The 23,866-nt window shown below is 43.9% G+C and overlaps 1 protein-coding gene across 2 annotated transcripts in view; it reads left to right on the top strand.

The window, feature by feature from the left end:
* Positions 1 to 23,866, top strand: part of LOC119167287 (sulfotransferase 1B1-like) — a 234,606-nt gene that overhangs the window by 88,480 nt on the left and 122,260 nt on the right. The gene's annotated exons all lie outside the window — the stretch shown is intronic.

Genomic DNA, 23,866 nt, shown 5'->3' on the forward strand with positions numbered 1-23,866 from the left:
GTTTATTACCGAAATTATACTTAGAAGTTAAAAAAAGAATTTAAGAATGATACTTTCAGGCTGATTACACTGTAATGGGCTGACGAGAGCTGCTGAAACCTGAGCGACGGACAGCATTACTATTGTGTGGAGAGGAGAAAGAGAAAAATACTGAAATATCACCGCAAAATCTATTGCTGTACTTGTCATGTTTGCGCCCTGCGGAAAACTGCAGTACGAACAACAGTAATATATGAAACCTGAACGCTTTTCGCGCAACTTTTATAGTGGTTGAACACTAGGCTATTATGAAGAAAACTTAGTTTTGGATGCCGTTACATTTTGGGCATTCTTATTTTTCAGTTTTGTTTCTTATTTCGTCAGATAGCGGTTACGGACACCGGTGACGGCATCGGAAAACTAAGGTACCCTTGTTGTAGTACTATAATAGCTCTCGCTGTAAAATTAAAGCCTTGATTAGGATCGACAACTACCCAATAAGTCGCTAGAGCAGTTGTCACGGAGGTAAATATGTAGGCTCATGTTTGTATCTGATAGCGTGAGAACGAAAAGAAACGAAAGAAACTTTTATTTTTATTTGTTTCTATTTTCAGTGATAAGAATGAATCAGCAACGACGCGTGGTTAGTACGTATTTGGACAATGTGGCGCCGAAAATAACTTGGAGCATCAACCAACTTGAAGCGACGCAACTGAGAGAAAGCTTAATGATGTTTGTCGCCATGCAATGATTGGTTGGTTCTTAATTTTAGATATATAGTAGAAAGCGCCAAGTACCCAGGTCGTGGGAATAATACCGATGCACAGGACTAGTGCTTAATGTATCAGAGTAAAGCTGGGATTTATTTTGTGTAGTAGGGTGTATAGCATAGCATAAGTGTGTGGTATACTGCAGTGTAGTATTGTACTGTATAGTACAGCATAGCAGGGGCGTAGCTGAATTTTGGGGGTGGGAGGCGTTCAATCATAATTTATGCATGTTTGTGCGTGTGTTTGTATATGTGCGTGTGTGTATATACGCACCAGAACTGCAATCTTACGGCGGAGTTCAAAACCCGGAACTCTCCTGCGCCCACTTGGCTATGCCCGTGTAGTATCGTATAGGATAGCGTGGTTTTGGTTCGCGTGTCGAATCTGAGCTGTCCAGCATTTATGATAAGACGCATAGCTTCGTTCTTGTCCTCCTCACGCTGCGTTATTCAAACTTCCAACATACTAACGCGACCAGCACTAGTCCTCACGACGCTGGCACGACGAGGAACCACCGCCAGTTGCGTTGCAGGTGGCGCAACTGGAATGAACACTCTGCGTATTGAATGAAACGCGGCGGAGAGAGGCAACATGCAAGGTTGTGAATGAAAATGAACTTTTCACTCACGCGCATGAACTGAGGCCTGCGGCGGTAAAGCGCCTCGGTGTTTTTCAGTCAGTGACATGCGAAAGGATTAGACTGGTGCATTTTTTTTTTGTTACACCGCGAAATCCATAAAGATGGAAGACGGAAAGAACACATCTCTTACGTATTCGTCGATATTGCGCTGTAATCAAAATGCAGCCAAACCAACTAGCACTGCCTTCAATACTATATACATTAGTAGATACGACTGATAATTCACCACTCGCATAATATTCCGCTCGCTCCACTTTCACCAGTGTACGCACAACATCGGTGTTGATGTACGCAGTAGAGCGTCTAAGCAACACGTCTTAATATGACTGCGTATAGAACACGTTTGCAGTAGCGGCTGGAGCGCTGCCACGGCTTCGGTAGAGCTGATTCACCAGAACTTTCAGGTCCCCATGTTTGTGGCGCTTCGTCGGTTTCACAGTGGAATCTCCTAGCCCTGCCAGTGCGCCCAAAACACCAGAACGTATCATAACTGCTGCAGATGCTAAAAACAACACAGACGCCTTTAAGAGAAGACGATGCTACGGAAGGCCTCCGCTATGGCAGAGATCTGTATTTAAGGCGTCACGCTATTTGGGCTACGTTGTTCTGTATTAAGGACGTTAGGCTACGTTACATCTCAAACAGGTACACGTCGAAGGTAGTGCAGTAATTTTTATATATTCAGGAAGAAGATGCGGAGGCCATAGGGAGACTACATTACTTTTTAATCATTTATTAACAAATCATGATAGAATACGTGCGATTCCACAAGTTGATATGCACAACTTAGGACAGCGTGGCAACAGGGACTCAATCTTGATTAAAATATGTAGGAAGGCTTTATTTGACAGAGTCGCGATGTCGGAAAGTAGTTTAATTGTTCGTGATAGATACCCTCATTACGAAGCTATAGAGGTATTTTACGTGAGACCCATACCACCGACAACATGGTACGTTATGGTTTTACATTATTGCTATATTCCCCTTCAGTAACGGCGTACACAATTGTGTACGCGAACTTTGCAGGAGCATCACACGACGTCTATTACTTCAAATGGCCCGAAACTCGATGTGCACATTCCTACAGGCTTCCTAAGCGGACGACTAGTAAAGTCAACTTCATTAGACTGCGCATTGCTGCAGAAGATAACTTTGCTGCGGAGATTAGCATGTTCGACAATCGTCTGATGTGCCGCGTTCCCGGATCAACGTGAAAAGTACTTTTTTTTCTTTCTTCTGCACTCGCAACGATTACAACAACTACAACAACAAAAACTGAGCAGGCATTTCGGGACTAACAGTTGATTCTTTTTACGCGAGTACTGAAGTTCACTGGTGGCAAAATGATTAAACATAATAACTAGTTACACACCAATTCATCTTATTTATTGAAACTCGCCCAAAGCAACACATTTTTTTTTCTTGAAATGTAATGCTGAGTGCCTTGGAATCATGCGTTGCGAATTTCGCGCGTTTCTGACTGTCCATCTCAATTCGTGACTGAATGGGTTATCGCGTGGTGAAACGTTGAGGGCGTGAACCCAACTGTTCTCATGCACATGTGTCCACAAGTTAATCGTTGGTTTAGTTGTTATATGCTCAAAATGGCGAAGTTGCAGCGCATTACGCGAACATTGAAACCCACGCATAAAATAATGCATGCGTGGCGAGGAGTGTAATTTGCCACGATGGCTTAGTCCTTACGGTACTCGAGTGCTCACCGGCAAATCGCGGGTTCGAGTCCCTGTCCGTGGCGGTCGCATTTTCGATGGAGGCGAAAATGCTTGGGACCAGTGTGCGTACTTCTAGTTGCACGTGAAATACATCGCGATGGTTGAAATTTCTAAAGTCCTCCACTAACGGAGTCTTTCATGATTATCCAGTTGTTTTGGGACCTCGAGATATTAGTTGCAGGAAGTGCGTTTAATCAGGTGTTAACAAACGTAGTATATGCGTATTGCCTTCCGCTGCTAATAATTGATTGATATGTGTGGTTTAACGTCCCAAAACCACTATATGATTCAGAGACGCCGTAGTGGAGGGCTCCGAAAATTTCGACTACCTGAGGTTTTTTAATGTACATCCAAATCTGACCCCACTAGCCTACAGCATTTTCGCCTCCATCAAAAATGCAGCCGCCGCCGCCGGGATTCGATCCCGCGACCTGCGGGTCAGCAGCCGAGTACCTTAGCCACTAGACCACCGCGGAGGGGCGCCGCTGCAGCTATTATTCGACAATAAGAGCAATGTATGTTTTTTTGTTCATGCAAGCGCACAAAAAGGAAATAAAGAAAAGAAAACGAAAGTATAAATGCGCATACAAATAAAAAAAGATCATCATAAATCCTGGCCATCAAGGAGTTAGTCAACTCTTGTACCAGCCTTTACAATTGATACTGGTCCGTCTAGCCTGCTTTACCATTTTCTTGCGATGCTTGCTATTTCGAGTCTCTTATATACCAATCTTTAATTATCACTGCAATTGTTCCGAGATGTACGCGTTATTACTGCATGCGGGCCTGGTATGCCCCGACGCACGCTGCGATCAGCGTGCTGTTCATAGCGTCATCTGGCGGCCTCGATCGAACCCGACCTTTTTCAGGTCGGAATCGTGGCTTCACCGCGCCACATGTCTGTAAATGTGGGACGCGATGTCAGTCTCGGCGGGAGGTGATTCCGCACGTTTCCATTTTCTACCTGCGCGAAGTCCCAGTTGCAGCCGCGGTTTGAAATTGTGCGAGCCGACTCCGGTCAGCCTGCATGGTTATCGTCGAACTTTCACCCGAATGCGACAGAATAGCGTTCATCTTAGTCCGATCAACGGCAGTATGCTGCATGACAGAGTTTGCTTGCAATGGCAATGCATATCCTTTCATCGTGAGCTGAAAAAGAAAGAACAGGAAATAAAGCAAACAACCGGAAGCTGCCTCCGTTGTTTGTGTTTGGCTATAATTCGAGATTTGATCCGGGCTGTCGCTTTTGAATTGAGGCGAGATATGCTTGATGTCAGTGCATAATAAAGAACACAATTGATGGTCGCAATTTTCAGAGTCTTTCACTGAGGTGTGCCGCCCCGCCGCGGTGGTCTAGTGGCTAAGGTACTCGGGTGCTGACCCGCAGGTCGCGGGATCGAATCCCGGCTGCGGCGGCTGCGTTTCCGATGGAGGCGGAAATGTCGTAGGTTCGTGTGCTCAGATTTGGGTGCACGTTAAAGAACCCCAGGTGGTCGAAATTTTCGGAGCCGTCCACTACGGCGTTTCTCATAATCATATGGTGGTTTTGGGACGTTAAACCCCACATATCAATCAAATCAATCAATCATGGTCAAAATTTACGGAGCATCACGGCGTCTCTCATAATGATGTCATGGTTTTCGGACATTAAATCTTAGATATTATTATTATTATTATTATTATTATTATTAGTAGTAGTAGTAGTAGTAGTAGTAGTTGTTGTTGTTGTTGTTGTAATACTAGAGTAGTAGTAGTATAGTAGTATAGTAGTAGCTGCAGTTTTATACGTTGTCCCCAAGTATGACTAAACGAGCTTTTCCCTCAAGCGCTTTCAGTTCCGTTTGTTCAAACGAGGCTTCTTATACGTGCCTCTCTGCGTAGCGAGTGAGAGGTTAAATTTAGGTTATATCGCGTCATGTGTGGCTCGACAAATGGTGACATGCATGTGCGCGCGCGACCCACGCATAATTGAGTAATGGCTTTTTTTCCTGTGCGCAACGACGCTAAAGTCAGACTCACCCATAGGCATTACAGTTGCGACGATGGGGGCGTCAATGTGGAGTCTCAGCTGCAGATATTTCGTTCACCAGGGAGCCTCGTGTGTGCTACCGGTTTGGTTCATGCGAAAAGAACGAGTTCTCGGAGTAGGGAAGTGTCACAAGCGTGCGTATAATTCTCGGTTCAAGGGCAGGGTGGCGGGACGGATGAAGTGGCGGGTTTAATCACAGTGAAACTCCCCTCACCTGCCCCTGTCAGAAAAGAACTAATGACAACAATCTTCTCAAAGAATTGAAAGGGAAGCAATGACGTGCTGTTCACGACAGTTTGCTTTTGGTACCCCCTTTAAGAAAGTGGAGAGAGGCGTGGAGCTGAGAATGCAGGGAGTGGTAAGCAGTAAACAGTTCCTAGAATGTGACATAAGGGTAGTCTACTGCTATCATTGTTGAATATTTGCATGATCACTTGTATGACCCTGCACATTCAGCAATGGTAGGTCGACTTGGTGCTCTGCCAAAATCCTTATCACCTCTCTCCCCTGCTTTACTTCAGGTTCGCACGCCTATGGCTACTGCTCCTTACTTTTTGCATGCTGTTCCCGCAGCACTGCGGTGGTTATCAGGACATGCTACAATGAATAGTAATTGAGAGCTGACACTGAGATAGACCATCAGTGAACACATGGATCGAGGGAAGAAACTTTATTGTCAGATTAATGACCGCATCTTTTAAAAAAAGTTTATTGATACAAGTACTCCGGCAATTATTTCAATGATTATCACTGTCCGCTGTGTGGATCCAACTTGAACAAATCATTCGAGACAATCCAACATTGAGACGCCAGCCACTTTGGTCTCACGAACACTTCAGCCAATAGCGTATCCTGAATGAGATGAAATTATTTACGTCAGCATTTCTTTCCCATTTTCATTCAATAATCGCCCCGCATTGCCTTTGGGCACGACATCAGGGGGGGAGAGCACGACATATATACAGATAGTTCACTTGCACAACATACTTGTTTCATTATGTCACACACTTCGAAAAAAAAAGAAAGAATTGCTTCTTTGCAGGAAATTAAAAAAAAAGTGGTAGCCTGTATCATTATCATCATGACTACACCCACAGCATGACAAAGGCCTCTCCCATGTTCTCTCCCATGTTCCGCCAGTTACCTCGATGCTGTGCTTGCTGCTGCCACTTCATACCCGCAAACTTCCTGATCTCATCTGCCCACCTAACATATAGTCCCCCGTTAACCCGCTTTCCTGTTTTTTTTGTTTTTTTTGGAATTCAGTCTGTGATACCCAATGACCAGCGGTTATCCTGCCTACGCGTTACGTACCCAGCCCATTTCCACGGGTCCTCTTCATTTCAACTATATGATATTTCAACCCCGGTTTTTTCCCTGCCGCACTGTGCTCTCTTCTTGTCTCCTAAGATTACACCTATCGTTTTCCTTTCCATCGCTCGCTGCGTCGTTCTCAATTTAAGCTGAACTTTCTTAGTAAGCCTCCAGGTTTCTGGTCCGTAGGTAAGTATCGGCAAGATGCAGCCGTTATATATCTTCCTCTTGAGAGTTGGTGGCAGATTATCATTCGTGATTTGAAAGTGCCTGCCGAATGTGATCCACCCAATTTTTATTCTTCTGGTTATTTTACTCTCATGGTTCAGCTCCATGGGTACCACCTGTCCTAAGTAGATATATTCCTTCAGCTTCCAGCGTCTCTCCATCTATCTCAAGGTGCCGTTTTCTGCGGATACTATTGCACATTATTTTAGTTTTTTGCATATTAACTTTTAGACCTACTTCTCTGTTTACGGTGTGCAGGTCAGTAATCATGAGCTGCAATTCGTCCCCTGAATTACTCAAGACAATGTCATCAGCAAATCGCAGCTTACTAAGATCATCTTCATTGACTCTTATCTTTAGCTCTTCCTAATCTATGGCCCTGAAAACTCTTGTAAACACACGGTGAATAGCATTGGAGAGATCGTGTCTCCCTGCCTTACACCCTTTTTTATAAAGGTTATGTCGTTTTTCTTATGGAGAACCATGGTGGCTGTGGGTCCACTGTAGATTTCTTCCAGTATGTTTATGTAGGGTTCATCGATGCCCTGATTTCGTTGTGCCTTAATTACTGCTGATGTCTAGACTAAGCGAACGCTTTCTCGTAATCTAGAAAAGCTATGTAATGGGGCTGGTTGTATTCCGCGCATTTCTCTATTACCTGATTGCTAGTATGAATATGGTCTATTGTGAAGTAGCCTGTACGAAATCCTGCTTGGTCTTTTGGTTGGGTGAACTTTAATGTCGCTTTAATTCTATTAGCTCTTCTTTTTGTTATTAGTTTGCACAGAATGGACAGTAAGCTCATCGGCCTGTAATTTTTCAACTCCTTGACGTTTCGTTTCTTATAGAATAAAACTATGCTAACGTTCTTCCAACATTCTAATATCCTTGTTGTCAAGAGACACTTCGTTTATAAGGTTATAGTGCCCAAAATATGCTTACGTAAGCATTTTCTAGGCACTTTTTAAGGTGGCCAGTTTTTCTAACACAATTTTTCTGCCATCTTTGAGCAGTGGCCGTTGTTACGTAATCCTCACCAGCGTCTTTGCTTTTTGCATTCCTTCTAGGCTGGCCTTACTTAGCCTTACTGGTAGGATGTCGAATTTCTCTGGGCTATTATAGCTTCTTGCAATATCATTTGGTTGTTTCAGCTTCTGTACAGCTCTCTGTAGAACTACTCCGCCAAAGCTGCGACAAACTTGTGCACAGGCAAAAAAAAGAGCAGCATATCCATGGAGTGAATGATGGATAGTGGGGCGAAGCATCCGTCCGTCCATTCGTTCTTGCTTCCGTCCATCCATGCGTGCGTCTGTGTGGCCGCCCGTCCGTGCGTGCGTCTGTTCGTGCGTCCACACGTTCATCTGTGCGTCCGTCCCTGCTTTCGTCCATGCATCTTCTCCTGCGTCCGTCCATGCGTCCATCCGTCCGTGCAGTCATCCGTGCGTCCGTCCATGCATCAGTCTCTGTGTCCGTTCGTCCACCTATTCAACATTCCAAGTACCACCATCTCGCATTTTTTCATCATATATTGCTCCTATAAAAGCACCGTCATCCAGCGGACATTCCAAGGACTGAACGAGAGGAGGAACACGCACACTTTCTTACAGCTTGCGCTTCGTGTCTACTTCCCACCTTTAACCACCTTGGTTCACTGTATTCATGGCACTGCGGCCCAACGCTCGCTAAACCTTCCTAAAACCTAGGAGGTTACGCCCAGCGAGTATAACGTAGCAACCCTTTCTTGCCTTCTGTGCGTTGTTGAACAATAAAAAATTCGCAGCGTGCGCGTTAACTAAAAGCCGAATTCTCCTGTCTCTCATTCCCCCTTAGCAGCTATTGGCATGTACATTGAGCACTATATTTTATTGTTCAACAACGCACAGGGGAAATCTCTCACCAGCACCACCTTGGAGGTCAAAATGTTATACTTGTTATACACTACTACAATGGCTACGAGGGATGAACGGGTGCCGCTGTAAGGAGCTTCGCCTTCAAAATCGGATGTATGCTATAAGGAACAAGTAAGGTATTCATTGTTTTTTGTTGGAGTACGTGAATATTGAAGCTAGTTTTGAAGAAAATAAACGCAGATCAATACAGCTGTAACAAGGCACTAAAAATAGAAATATCGGGCTTTTTGAGTAGGAAGGGGGAATTCTGCCCCCACACTACTTGTCAAGGTAATGAAATGACCATGGCGATTTCTCCACAACGCATTGTTATTAAGGCTTGACGTGCCCTATTGGGCTCATCAAATGCGAGAAAGGGCCATCACACGCTGTCGGCGTTAAAGCGATTGATTCAGTGATTATCATTATTCGATAATTTGAAAGATCTCCGGCACTTGTGACGTCACCCTGACGTCGCATAACATGATCTCGCGTGATGACATCACTTGGTATGCAGATCACATGGTATGGAATCGTCGCTTGGTCAAAAGCGAAGTGATCACGGAGGCACTGCTAAATCAGGTGAAGTGCGGAAATCTTGCCAAACTTGTGATCCTCGAGGCAGCGCAAAAGCACGCCGGAGGAACACTGAAGAAGAAAACCATTTTTTGCGTATTAGTAAAGTACAATGTCACAATCTCGAAACCACCACCCTTACCACGACACAGCGCTCGGTAAACAAGGAAGTGCGCGAAAAAAAAAATACTGATGGAGACGCCACCTAGAGATTGCCGCACCAAACGTCGTGACTTTATTAATTCTGAAGGCGTCTACAAGCTCCTACGTAGCGCCTAATCAATAAAACTGAAGTGCATTGTCACCTGTGGGCACGATGGACCTAGCACACGAAGCTTCGAAAAATTTCATAGAGTGAATGCCACGAAAATACCAAAAATACATTTTGAAATTTCTCACGTGACGTGCGGAGATATCGGCGCAAAATTTGAAATTCAAATTCATGTGAATGTATCGATGACATATGCGATGCCATGTCGATGGTGTCACAACATGACATTCAGTAGTTTTCGCCAAACATGCATATTTCGCTATATACATTCTGATATATGCTCAATTATTAAGCAGGGAACGTAACGACTAAGGTGAGCTTTAAAGCTTTGGAGGCTTGATAAATAGGCACGCTCATAGGGTGTTTTTTTATATTTGTTTTACAAAAAACCGACCCAGTAAAAAAAAGCATTGACTCCAATTGAGATATTGCCACTTAACCAATCGGAAAATTTTCAATTGGGTGCCTAAAGGACACCAATTGGTTGGGGTGAGCTATTGCACCAATACGTATGAATTGGTTGGAGTGATCAATTGCACCAACTGGCAAAATTAATTAACAACAAAACACAAAATTCAAGATACACAAAAATGGACTTTATTAAGGCTGATTGATGCGGCAAGTTCTCCAGGAAGTTCGGCAAATATTATGGCAGCTTCTTGGTTGCTCTGACAGAAAGAGTGAAGGGTTAAAAGGCAAAATGAGTGTGCATGCACTATAGTTTGCAGAACATAGCAAACTCTCTATAATGACAGAAGTGCAGACATTTTCGTAACAGCCAGTCTCTAAAACAGTAGAAAGGTAATTGCAGAAAATTGCAGAAAGTGGTGTGAGAATAATTTATTCCATACGTCTGCCGATTTCGACAAAAAACAGCGAGCTCGTGACACTATATATGCCGCCAGTGGCATATGCCTCCCCTGTATTTGTGGTTATATGCCGAATAAAATTTCGTAACGATATCCATAGCTCAACCACACAAAGTGCAGCTAACGAGATGACATGCATGCAAATGTGATAGGCCAACAAAAGAATCCTTGTTTTTTTGTAAAACCTGTAGACACGCACCATTATTTATTCTCGGTAACTATATCGGTACCATCGTTTTTATTTCCTGATAGAGTGCGATACAGCATTGCCAAATATTAAGCAAGACATGGCGTTTCGAGGTTCTTTGAAACGCTGTCTGCGACCGATCAACGAACAAGGAACATGTAGGCATGACGAACGCTGGCGTGCACACGTTCTCTATATCACTCACTCGCATAAATCACATAAATAAATAAAAGGTTGCGGCTAATTTGAAGCAAGCTCACCTCCGACGAGAAGAATCCCGAAGCGATAGAAGTGAATGTCACCATGCTTGTCAGTCCATTTGACGTTGTAGAATGTTATCTTAAAATCGTCGTCGGGCTTTAAGCCTTTTAACATCCCCAATGCTCACAACCGCACATCCTCTGTCATCTTCGTAACGCACGTACGCATGTGTGATCATATTTTGGGCAATAAGTGGGGTGGTCCACGCTTCAACAAGACAAGCGAGGCAGAGTGATTAGCGAGCTTGTTTCTGAGTGACAGTGACCCAAAAGAACACCTGCTGACAGCCTCATGGACTTCGGCCACAAACCAGCTTTGAGTATGGTACTCACTCCGACTAAACGCGAAACACTTTTAGAAAAAAAATATTATTTATGGTTTTGCTTGATAATAACAAAAGCTAGGCGCCAGCTATAGTTAAAAAATAAAAACAATTAATAAAAATAAAAAGTGTTTTTACGAGTTTGTTAACATATTTGGGCTCGCTCGTATTTCTGATGCCTTGAGCTCATGACGTCAGGTGACGTCAGCCTCCAGGATGTCAGTTCAGAATGGGAAGAAAAAATAGCAGAATAGCCGAATAGACGTGTGAGCTGGCCATATAAGCGTGGTACGACCTGCCATACATAATTTCCCAATAGGGCCCAGTTGATTCAAACTGGCAAGTTTGAGTGGACTCAATTGGTTTCACTTACTCAATCAAAACCAATTAAACGTAAAAATTTTTCAAGCAGGTGTACTTGATTCCAATTGGTAACTCCCACTGGCTTCAATTGACTCAGTTGAAACCAATTGGAATTAAAAATTTTCCAATTGGGCTCACTTTATTCCAATTGGCAACTCCAATTGGTTTCACTTGACTCAATGGAAACCAATTGGAACTAAAAAAGTTTCCAATTGGGGCCAATTAATTCCAATTAAAAACTTCAATTTGTTTGTCCTGTGTCCAATTGTAACCACTTGGAGTTAAGCAGTTTCCAATTGCTTCCTATTGGTTCCATTTGATTCCATATGAAAAATTCAATTGGAGTAAATAACTTTTTTTTTTTGACTTGGGATAAGTATAGTTACCTAAGGAATCGGCGTAAAGGAAAAGAAAGCCCGACAAAGCGCTAACCCCCTGTTTTCACACATTCATAAGCGGTTACACATAGCAAATCAAAAATCAATGTAGACAATAGAATCAAACATTATAAGTTTTTCGGACATCATACCACTAGACACGAAATTATATGCACAATTGCGATATCACATGAAGAATGAAAGTCTGCTTAAGCACAACAGTGGCAACCAAAGTTAAAAAATAAATAAATGAAATGATGGTACGGGCCGCATTATGCATATGCAAGTTAGACAAGATCAGAAGATCAATCGAAAGCGGTATCATTGAGTTTTTAAAAGGAATGTGCGTATCTTCTTTTTGAAGACAAAAATGGAGGAAATTTCTTCAATTAATGTCATCACGGTGTTAGGTATCAGCTCCCTAAGAAAAGGGTAGAAGGAACATGCTAATTCAATGAATTCTTGATTCGTCAAAACATGCGTCCAATTTATTCGAATATTGGTCCAGCACATCGAAGTGTCCGAAACTGAAATTTCTCTGTTTACTTGTAAGCGCTCACACCATTCAGCCGCAGCTGACTCCTGTCGCACTGACAGCTGTTCTACATTCCAGTTGTCTACCTGTAATTATTGGCATTTCTGCCACAGCTGCTTGTGCGAACTGCGCAAAAGAGAATGAAAAACACGCGCAAGCCCTGTGCCATCTATCGGCAGTTTCTGCAACAATAGTCGTTCGTGCCCTCACTCGATAGGCGGCGCCACATCATCAATGAGGAGGGGAGTGTTTTCATTTTGTATCTGCTATTTCCTGCGACCGCGTCCTTCCTCCGTGCCTGCGACAGTGACTGAGAAAGGGGCAATCTGCACCCCAGCAGCTCGGGGTCCCGTGACCCAAGGCGAATGTCACATATATGATGTCATTGATAAAGCGACCGGCTTCAATTGCTACTGCGACTGGCTACGTCTTGTCAAGCGAGTTTGAGGTCACGTGACAAAAAAAGAACGACGCGTTTTGTTTACATTATGATTCGCTTGCACTATTTCAAGTTATCTTACATTCTTGTGGTCGTGATCCACGCTGCGTAGTTCGCTAACTTGGCAGCTCCATTTCGCTGCGGTACACCGTTTCCTTATGTGTTGCAACAATTCACACCGTGTCTCAACTCGGCCGAAGGGTATCAATATTTGTCAAAGTTTCTAATTCCAAAAGCTGATCAGATTATTAGTAGGCTGTCAACAACTAGATATCGGTATACATGGCGCCAGAGAGTGCTGTAGCGTGACATTATGTCATGCTAGACAAGTTTCTTGACCCCTTCATGCAGTTGTCGACTACTCACTGGTTACTTCAAGAACTAGAAGCGTCTACTGTGTAAAGCTGCAACGCAACTGAAAGGCCATCGCGAAGACTCCGGGCTGTACACATGTATATTTCAGTATTCTTTTGATGTAAACTGCATGGAGCTAACAGCCGTAGCTGCAAATGTCAACAAACATGTTCTTAAGTATGTTTGCCGCCACACAACAGGGTGGCTCCCCTTACACAACACACTTGGCCATTCCCTCGACAATTGTCACTACTCTCATACCAATACAGAACGACACATGCAAAGTCCATGAGAGCTACAGAGGAGTGACTTCGGTCACGCGGGCTTTCTTTGCCGTGCTCTTTAATCAGACAGAGCACGCAGCGTGGAAACGTAATGATGGCAACAAAACGCGCCTTCCCCGCCTGCTTTCGTCTCTCCCATGAAGAAGTCTCCCAACCCCCCTTTTTTTTTTCGCTTTTTTAATGACGTCATATGTGACTTATCACTTTGGGTCACGTGACCCCGAGCTGTTGAGGTGCAAATAGACTCTTCCGCAGTGAACGTACCTGCGTGACTCCATAAACACATGGCGATGCTCATTGCACGTGCCGAAAGCATTATCGACTCTAGTTTTAGAGCAAACACCTATTGCTCTCGCCCATTTTTCTATCTGGACATTGATGTTCTTTTATTCTTTGTACAAATGATATTTAGTTTCATCGCGAGCACTCTCGCTTTTGCATGCAATGCCATGACTTTCTTATTTCATTGATTGAGTGTTTTTTTCTAAACACTTGCACACCCTTGCGATTCTCTTGCTCGCCCTGTTTGACTGTTTTATTTATTTATTTATTTATTTATTTCCGTAAACACTGACACACCTGTTAACTTGCTCTTGTGGTGCCACGGTTTATTTATTGACTGATTCATGTACACTGCGTCATATATTTGGTTTCTTGCATGTCGAAGCACTACCTTCCTCGCTCCACGCGCCGTAGTAAGCAGATGACATATTTACTTAGTGAAACCTTTCCGGTATTGCGTCTTATAGTGCTTCTCCTTTGGCACCATCACCGATGAGTGGCGCTAACCTTCGAGCTTTCATTTTGAAGCATTAAATATTGGCCACAAAACTGGAATAGACTAAATATATTAGTTTACTATATGGTCAAACAAGTTCAGTGCGTTTATTGAAATTGGAGGATTGTAGTCAGTAAATTTTAATTGGAAGAACTTATCACCGTTTTTCGGCATGCATGCATTCACAATTTTTGTAGCAACGTCGCCTTAGTCTCTGATTAGGCAGTTCACTTTATAAAAAAATGCTCTCTAATTATTTCAGTGTTAGCGTACGTAACGGCAATGCTGTTGCACTGCTGTGGTTTAGATAAAGTGGTTGACAATTTACAGTACTCGGTGCTTTACTGTGGGAGGTCTGAAAGCCGTTGCGTGGGCCTTAAACTTCACGAGGCCACATCGACAAAAATTATGCCCAGGCTAAGATTGAGGACTCCGCAGCCGTGTTTCGATGAATTCGATATACAAGAACATGTCCCCGTGTTTTTAGGTTTATGTGCAAGTTAAGTAGGCCCAGTTAGCTAAATTTATTTCTTAGTTCTCCACTGTGGCTTGCCGTGGTTTCTTATAACATTGTAATAGCGGCTACGTAAATGGGGAACAATAAACGTGCTCTTAGTTGCCGTTGTATGAGAAGGAATTTTTCGTGGCATTTTGTTGAGCTTATCTCAAAAGTGGTACTACTTTTGAAATTCGTTTACCAGAAAATTGTTTGAGGATTGATAGCGTCTATTTGTTAATCGCTACTCCTGCGATACCGATAGTCGGGCATGTTAAATCGCTCGGGCGTCTGAATTTTTAGTGTACTAGGCACAAAATGCCACAACATGTAGATATTCGTTGTTTTGCTAGTATTATAAAGCTAACCAAATAAGCTTACGGTGGCATTGTATGGTGTTGCTGTCAGAGCGTTAGAGAGGGTGATAGTGCCTCGTCGCGAGGCGCTCGCCACGTGTCCAGAGACAGCGAACGGCACGCTTTGACTATGGGAACTCTCTTTCGCGATGATCTCTAACTACCAGATCGTACGACGGGAACGCGCCTACGTCTGCGAGAGGCAACGCCGACGCAGGCAGTGTCTTCAAAGAAATGATTGAAAAAGATGCCCGCCCCCCTCCCCGAAGGAAATCGTCAGGAAATGCGAACGCATTTCTTGCACCGAGAGAGGGTACCGTTGCCGTCAGACATTTGCCTTCATCGGCTTCTGAAATCGCCTCGAGAGGCGCCCAGCCACCGAACAGTTGACAGTGAACTTGTACTGTACTTACTAGCTGGAAAGCGAGAAGTCGTTCCCCTCGTGTTCCCCGAGATGACCACAATGGTTTCGGCGGACGCAACATCTTCCTTGGAAAAGACAGCATCGTCAGATCTGACGACAACTCGCCCCGCTAAAGGCCGTTTCACATGACACAAAAAGTAGCGATTTTAAGGCAGCGAATTCGCTCGCAGCGAAAAAAAAAAGGGCGATTCGCTCCCGCCGCAGTAGTCCGCGGCGAGCTTCCAACATGTTGGAAATTTTCGCTCTGATCGCAGCGGTGGGAGCGATTTTTGATCGGGACCCGTCAAAATAGGGCTGCTCCAGCCAAGCCGTCGAAATAGAGTCGACGTGTTTGTTTTGGTAATGGCCGATGCTGTGCATCTTAAAATGAATTTAGACTTGAAAGTGTTCCTAAATGATGAAACAAGCGAGCCCTTCGTTACCGTTCACGAAAACTTCATGATATCATAGTGCACGGATTACTACATTACATTCCTGTCTGCCACAAAGAGCGGTGGCAAGAATTCTTGCCGCTTCAGTCGCAGAGTGAAATTCGGGGACCGTTCGTGGTCCATGTAAAACGAAACCACCATAAGCGATGGTTGCGAACAGAGCGATTGGAGCGACCGGAACGATTTTACTTGCTGCAATCGCGGGATGTGAAACAGGCTTAATTGAGTGAGTAATTAAATAAGTTGGCCTGCGCAGGGCGGACCTTTTGAACTTTGTTGCGGTGAACCCTTTGATAAACATTATTGTCGGAGTGTAGGACCTTTCACCCAGTGGCACTCATACAACAAGGAAGAGGCGCGTTGGTGCCACATTGCAGTGACTACGCCTCAATAATGAGTGTTTACCGGGGCGGGTGAGGGTTTACCCTCGGAAGTTGTAGGTGACATGTGATTGGACAATGAAATCAGCACTCATTCCGCGATCTAGGGATCTGGGAATGAGCCACCCAGCTCATTCGAGACAGCTTGCCTTGCACAGAATGTAAACGAATCCTCTGTCAAGTTCACCTTCTTCCAGCATCTACATCGTTCCTCTGAAGTCGCCAATGGCAGAAACGTTGGTCTCATTAGCCCTTCCACACATGCCCCATCGCCACAATATTTATGGGCGAAGCTCTTTAGGGAGTGGGTTGTTCTCTCTTCTGTAGTAGCATGTTGTAGTAGCCACTTCTAGTGAGTTTTAAGAATCGCTCACTATATGGCACTGTGTGTATATGTTCTTGGAAACATCGCTATGGGGCGTTAGTGGTTTTCACTTAGTTGACGAGTAAAGAGGATAGATGGCGCGCATCACAATCAGTGCACAAAAAGAACAAAAACACTAGAAGTGCACGAAAGATGACACTGTTGTAATAAAATATTACAGCGCATCTGCAGAGTGAATGATGATGAGTGGGGCCAAGCGTCCATTTGTCCGTCCATCCGATGCGTGCTATAGTGCGATAAGAGGAGACCAATGGACGGACGAGCGGACGGACGACGCCTCGTCTTCATTTCCAGCGAGCAGACGAGCTAACCTTGAAACGACATTAGAGAGAGAGAGAAAAAAATCTCGTATTGGTATATTACACCATCAATCTCGATACAAGGCGCTTCGTAATTAAGACAGTTTGCATTGGGGAACTCTGAGTAGCGCAGCCATTTTACAGTTACCGCTCGAGTCACGATGGGGTCAAAGATATTCATGGTGTATACTAGGGTGTACGTAGTTGTCAATCGATGAAAAAGAGGGCGTTATTATCTGAGCAGAACACATTTCACCATAACTTGACCAGTGACCGCATCTACTACCTTATACGTGGATACGAGGCCAGATGAACTTCTGCTGAATTATTGACTACAATTATATTCAAGAAAAGTTCGTTCAACCACTGTGACCAAAATGCGAAAATGAACCTTTAAATCCGTTATCTTGGCTGCAGAGATTTCGATGCATAAATTTGAATTAAATCCTTGGACTTTGTTTTCTTTTCCGTGAATAAGTATATGATGGCGAAATTAAGTGCAGTAGTTTTCAGACTACACGGTGTTCATCTAAACTGATTCGTCGTTTCCTGTTAGTCACACACCCCTTGATACCGTGATACTTCGCCGCACAAGTTTCCCCACAAGGGCGAAGCCGACTTTCAGATAGCCCTTGGGTTTGGCTCTCCACTCCTTACTTTACCGACGCACAGATGACTACTCTGCCGGACGTAACTCATGACCGTATTGAATGAATGTACTACATAGTAGCATACTACACCGGCGCACAACTTTTCTCGGCAATGAAGGGAAAGCTACGGGAGCGGAGCCTTTGTACATACACTACTGCGCGAAGTAGTCCGGTATGACTCACGTTTCACGCCGCTGTGGGAAATGATGGCTGCGTGCGATCAGCGTTAAACATTGACGCAGACGCCACTTTGCGTTCGAGGTACTCGTAAAAGGCGCAGCTTTACTGGCGCGTTCGAAAACGCCAAGTGGCAATGAATAAATGAAAACAAATAGGAATACCTTAATCACGTGCGCTTCATACTGTGTCAAAGAGCTACATGCAAAAAATTAGGCAGTATTTCTCATATCTCCCGTAGAAAGGAAGGACACAATTGCAGAACTACATTCATTCGTGGTAGGAATTGCGCCATCTGGCTCTGAAGCTCTCGCTGTGATGCCAAGAAATGTCCACTGCTATACACCTTTTCACAGGAAGCAAAAAAACACCGCCATGATGGGCTGTGCGCGGGAGTACAAAGGCAAAGGGCGCAGCGTTGCCAGTGCATTTTCGAGGGGACGCGCCAATTTTCACAGCCCATGGAGGGCTATGGCGGCGCCCAGGGAGGCGTTTATGAAAAGGTGAATACGAGAATATGATCCTACCAGAGTGACCTACCAGAATACGAATATGTTGGCTAATCTTAACCATTAGCTGTTAGAGCCGCAAAGCCGTGTTTTAATAAACTTAAGTCAGTTAAGCTCTATATTGAACATCTTCTTTCACACACGAAGGGCGTCTGTGCTGCTTTTGAACGTGTAATACTTATACATAATAACTAAGCTTTGTAGCTGACCGCTAATCTGTCTTTATGAATGTTTTGCAACGTTCCTTGCCTTCAGCCATCGCGTCGCTGTGCTGATTACTTCTTTACCTAAAGCTTTAGAGCTTGGTAGTACAGATCGCAGCAGCCGCTTTATGATGAGAACCAAATAAAAAAATGTGCTGGCCATTTAGGCGCTTACATAAGAAACCTCTATGCTGTCAAAATCAGGTCATAGTGTGCGCGCAATAAGAAATTACAATTAAATAATGATTCACGCTATTTAGTACTAACCGTGAATCAAACAAAAAGAACAAAAAGTGTGCAAATCCAGTGTGCACGTGTACAAATAGCTTCCGAAAGGTGGCGGGGATTGATCAGTATATTGACTGAGAAGATAACGAAAAATATTGACTTTCGCCTTGGAGTCGCCTGAAGTGAACGCACATGCGTTTTTGCGAGTTTTTTTTAGTTTATTGCAAAGTTTGTCTACTTCCGGGCTCTTCCAATGGCGTGGGGGAAGGGTGGTAGGTGGAGAATCCTGTGCAAGCCTATGATGATATCTTTCACGAACTTGTTTTCTGTCGAGACGCTACACTTATACGTTTTTGTGGTTTACGAACAAGCCCTCTTTCGTTAAGCGCCGTAGCTTTTTAGCATGTGCAGCAAGATGACTCAACCACGGCACTCAAGATCGGCATAAAAGACTGCCAGCTTTTAAAGGTTTTCTGCCTCACCCGCCATTACACGACCGCATCAAATGCGTGGCTAACTCGCACCACACCGATTGTTGGCAAAACGAGGCTACCTTTATCGGTATCCGTGCTTGACGAGTGGAACTAGCAAAAGCTCGTTTTTTTCTTTCTCTTGTTCGAGGAAAGCGTGTTTACCGAACAAAGTCATTCTAAAAACATGCGGCTGAAATCTGGGTACTCCAAGGAATAGTCGGCCCTTGGAGCCTCTGTATAAGCAGCCGTATCGTGCGTACCCTAGAATCGCATAAAATCGAATTTGTACTGCAAAAGGCACTGATGGTGTAAGAAAAATTTATTACTAACAGTGAATGAAACTAAAAGAACAGACAGAGCGTGCACCTGTACAGATGGCTTCCGAAAGGTGGCGTATATACCTATCTTTCGGAAGCTATCTGTACACGTGATTCGCACTGCCTCCAAGATCGCAGGCAGTTCACCTGGTTTCGCATGGCCTCCGTGATTGCACCACCTTTGACCAAGTAATGATGTTGTGTGATGACGTCATCGTGTGACGTTACGGCTCGTGATGTCAGAATGTAGTCTCAAGCTTTGGCGATCTATGATGTCGTATGGTGGCGTTATCACTTGATGCTTACTTCTTGCGTCACCCGTCACTGACACCGCGAAAAGCCGACTTCTACGGTCAAGCTTCGCTGTTTAAAACCCATTTAGGGCTTTTGCCCATAAAAAAGCGTTTTAAGGGCGAACGCCTGGGATGCCTGTAAACAAGTGGCAGTGACGTGCTTTCCACAAGGACCTACTTTTAGTCTCCGGCACTCCGGCAGAAAAGATTGGAAGTCAACCATTCTTGGAATGCTGCATCATGGTCCAATATTCTGTTTATAGTAAAAACAACAGCAACAGAAGCATGGCCATAACGTAGCACATTAAGCAGTGGAGCAACAAGCTAGACTCGGCAAAGATACAGGGCTGATTTCGGGCGCCTCTTGTATGAATAGGATGAGCGGTCGCCCAAATGTCGTTCTTATATGAATATCGTGAGCATTATCAGAGTCAAAAGCATTTTGACTTGGGCGAGTTGGTAAATAAATGGATTGTATTCAGCGCGATTTAGACGAGGATCACTGGACACACACAGAACACAGACAAGCGCTGACTTACAAATGAGTTTATTTGCACTTGAATAAGCCTATCTTGCTCCTCTGCGCATAGGTAATACAGGCAGGTTTTGTCGCTTAAAAAGGCTTACTCAAGTGCAAACAAACTCAGTTGTAAGTCAGCGCTCATCTGTGTTCTCCGTGTCTTCTACGGTCTTCGTCTAAATCGCGTTGAGGACTATTCATCATCAGAGTATTGGTTCTTCGTTCTTCTATAATGTGCTTCACCCCAGCGACGTACTGTCGGGTGGAAAGAAAAACGAACAGTGGAAAACGTGGCTTTTGACCCCGGGTGGCTTTTGACCCCGGTTGGCTTTTGACCCAGCCACATAGCAGGAAAGCGTGCCTCTTATGGTCTTCTGGACACCATGAGCCTAGGCAGCTGGGGCTCATAATGAGATGACGAGCCTTTGAAACCATCTGAGTTGATGTACTTGCAAGAACTCTACCAAACTGTGAACCTCTGTCCCTGGCGCCTGTGGCTCATGCTTTCGTCAAGGTCGGGCGCCTCTGGCTTTGACGTGAGAGCCAGACGCGCCCGACTTGGCGGACTCTTCGCATAGAAAACAAAAAGAACAAGAAACAGTTTGTAATTTAGCTGTGGCAGAACTTTCGCAGCCAACAAAGTTGCTGCATCCATCTACGCAGTCGAAATGTCACGGGATAATTGCCTACGTGTAAATCTGCGAAATGTGCCCCAGTAAGATCATTAAGAACGCTGGGCGGCCGGAAATAGCGATGCTGTGTTCGATGTCATTCGGCATGTCGCACGGCTAAGCTCTTGTACGCGTGATGAACTGCGGGGCACATGGGCATACATACGTAACAGGCCTCTAACCTTCCGCCGCACAAGATGACAAGGACGAAGGAAGTTGCACAGAAACACCAGAGTGTCCAGATTTTAATGAGCCAACAAGCAAATAATCATCAAAAAATAAGCGCAGAAGAACCGAAACCCTGATGGCTCCCATTCTTGAAAAGATTTCAATTGCGATAAAAAAAATTTCACTCCAATACAAGGGGGAGCCGGAAAAATATTCCTTCAATTATTTTGTACACATAAAATACGCGCAACCGTGAACGAAAGCACACCTTTACTTGTTTAGGTTGTCTTCGGAGTAGACTCATTCCGAAGGAATATATGTTTGTCAGTGCATGATTAAGGGTATTTGTTTGACTTAATAACGAATTCACCACGTCTCTCTTGCTTCTCTATTTTTAACATATTTAATACCGTCACCCCACCCCTACTGACACTAAGCCGTTCTCGCAATTAGGGCTTCAAAAGTTGTGCCTTTTCCTTTCCTGAACCTCTCTCTCTCTCTCATCACGTTGCTCCTCTGTTATCAATTAACACTATATTTGAAAATGTGATGAATACTGAAATAGTTATGCATCTTGCAAAAAAAAAAAAAAACTTACGCCATCTCCCCAAAGGGGACCTTGAGCTGAAGCAGGGCACTGCGGTTCTGCAGCGCGATCAGTCGGTTTCTTTCAATCAAGAAACTTGCAGGTGCTGCCTGCGTCGGCTTTGCGGAGCCGGCAGCATCTGCTAGCGAAAGACAAACTCGCCTTTTCGAGTTTGTATTTGACAGCGCTACACCTTGCCAACCATTAGCTATTTACAGCGGGTCACTTTCAGATAAGTGCAAGATTGAAGATGGGTGATTCCACGAGAGATCGACACGGGTCCAAAAGTTGACATTTTAGATTTCATTGAGTATTTTATATTTCGTGCATCTCCCACCAGGTAGCCCGAAAGCCAAATTTGTTTTATGATCAACGGCATAACTTACGAGAAAAAAAAATATCAAACTTCACCAACACGGAGGCACCAATTTCGTCACCTGTCATTTTCGGAAATTGCAGATGCTATAAAAGACAAATATTTTTGTTTCAAGGAAGATATTTTTAAACTGAAATGCATGTCTAATGAAGAATGAATTCATACGGTTTCAAGTTTGCAGGCCTTAAGAAAATAGCTTTTAAAAATGTCTACTTTTGCGACAGTTTAAAATAATTACGTGTTTCCCTTTTTTTTTCTCCAAAAGTAATGCAAGCAGCGTTTTCAAACTTGCCACGTTTTAATTATATAGTGCGTTCATTAGCTACATGAATTATTGCTGCCGTAGGGCAAACGTACATTTTTATACATTGCCTCAAAATTTTCATATTGGCAAAAGTGAACTCCACTGAAATTGGAATAATAAAAAACCCCATCTTCGATTTTTCTTAAAATCTCGTAAATAGATAACCGAAGGCCATCATACAGTAATATAGAAAAAACATGTTGCATTATTTTGTTTTTAGCGACAATATTTGTTGTACAAATCAAAGCTTTTCGAGAATGCGCTGATAAGTTGAGAAATCTAGAAATTGGAACGGAAAAGCGGCAATGAGCTTCAAACGCGAGTAAACGTGACCGCATTTGGTAAAGAAAGGCTGTTTTAGCAGATAGGAGGAACTATTTTGAACACGATATTCTACAGTATCGGAATTCACTTTTATACGTAGAGCACTGAGACTTCTAATATGTGTTGCCTCTCTATTACTGACACACAGATGGAGCTGCTGTGACGGCCATATGTTTGCAACCCGTTGGGTAAGAGAATTAAATGTTGAATGGGTTCATAAATGATTCATAACAAATTTTTATCATTTGGGGCACGAAGACCGCCACATTAGGCTGAAGAACACGCTTTAGGGCAAGTTGTCATCCGTCGTCTGCTCTACAGATGAATTGCTGTGCGCCGCCTCTTGTTTCGGAGCTTGTTTCGAAAAGGTTTATGACCCGTTCGGTGCGAGAGGCTTACCGTCTCTTTAGAGAAGCTAATCCGAACACGTCTATTGGGCTCTCAAAGTTTTATTCACTGAGGCCGAAGTGGGTTCTTCTTGCACCACACCAAGAAGTGTGCCTTTGTATATACTGTGCCAATGCCACGGAGTGTGTCTGCCCTACAAGACGTCACCGATAGTGCCTACACGGCGGACTTCTTGAAAGAACTATGTCTTTGCAGCTCCCCTACAAGTGATAGTTTTTTAGGCCATTGTGACTATTGTGGTAAGGAGGACGCTCTGACAGCCACATGTTTAGGAATCCCTGAAGATATTGAGGTAGCCTATGCAGTATGGAAAAATGGTGATCTAGTAAAAAAAAACAGCCCAGTCAAGTGCTTTTCTGCGAGAGCTAAGTCTATGGTTCGTGAAGTTGATTTATGTACCTAATGTATAATTTATGTACCTAATGAACACACTATATCCTCAAAACGTGTCAAGGTTTAAAACGCTGCTTGCACCCATGATTACATGAGACACATTCAAGAATCAGCAATATGCCAGGCGAAAGAGAAACAAGAAAAAGAATCTTTCATTTTTCACTTTGATTTCGCCGAAAATTGGACAGCCATTTTACCGAATGAGGTACAGTCGTATCACTGGCACAAAAGACAGGTGTCTATATTCACGTGTGTCGTCACAAGGAAGCAATCAATTCAAGGTTTTGCCATCATCAG

Source organism: Rhipicephalus microplus, chromosome 6 (assembly GCF_043290135.1).
Source record: "Rhipicephalus microplus isolate Deutch F79 chromosome 6, USDA_Rmic, whole genome shotgun sequence".
In the NCBI taxonomy this organism is placed as follows: domain Eukaryota; kingdom Metazoa; phylum Arthropoda; class Arachnida; order Ixodida; family Ixodidae; genus Rhipicephalus; species Rhipicephalus microplus.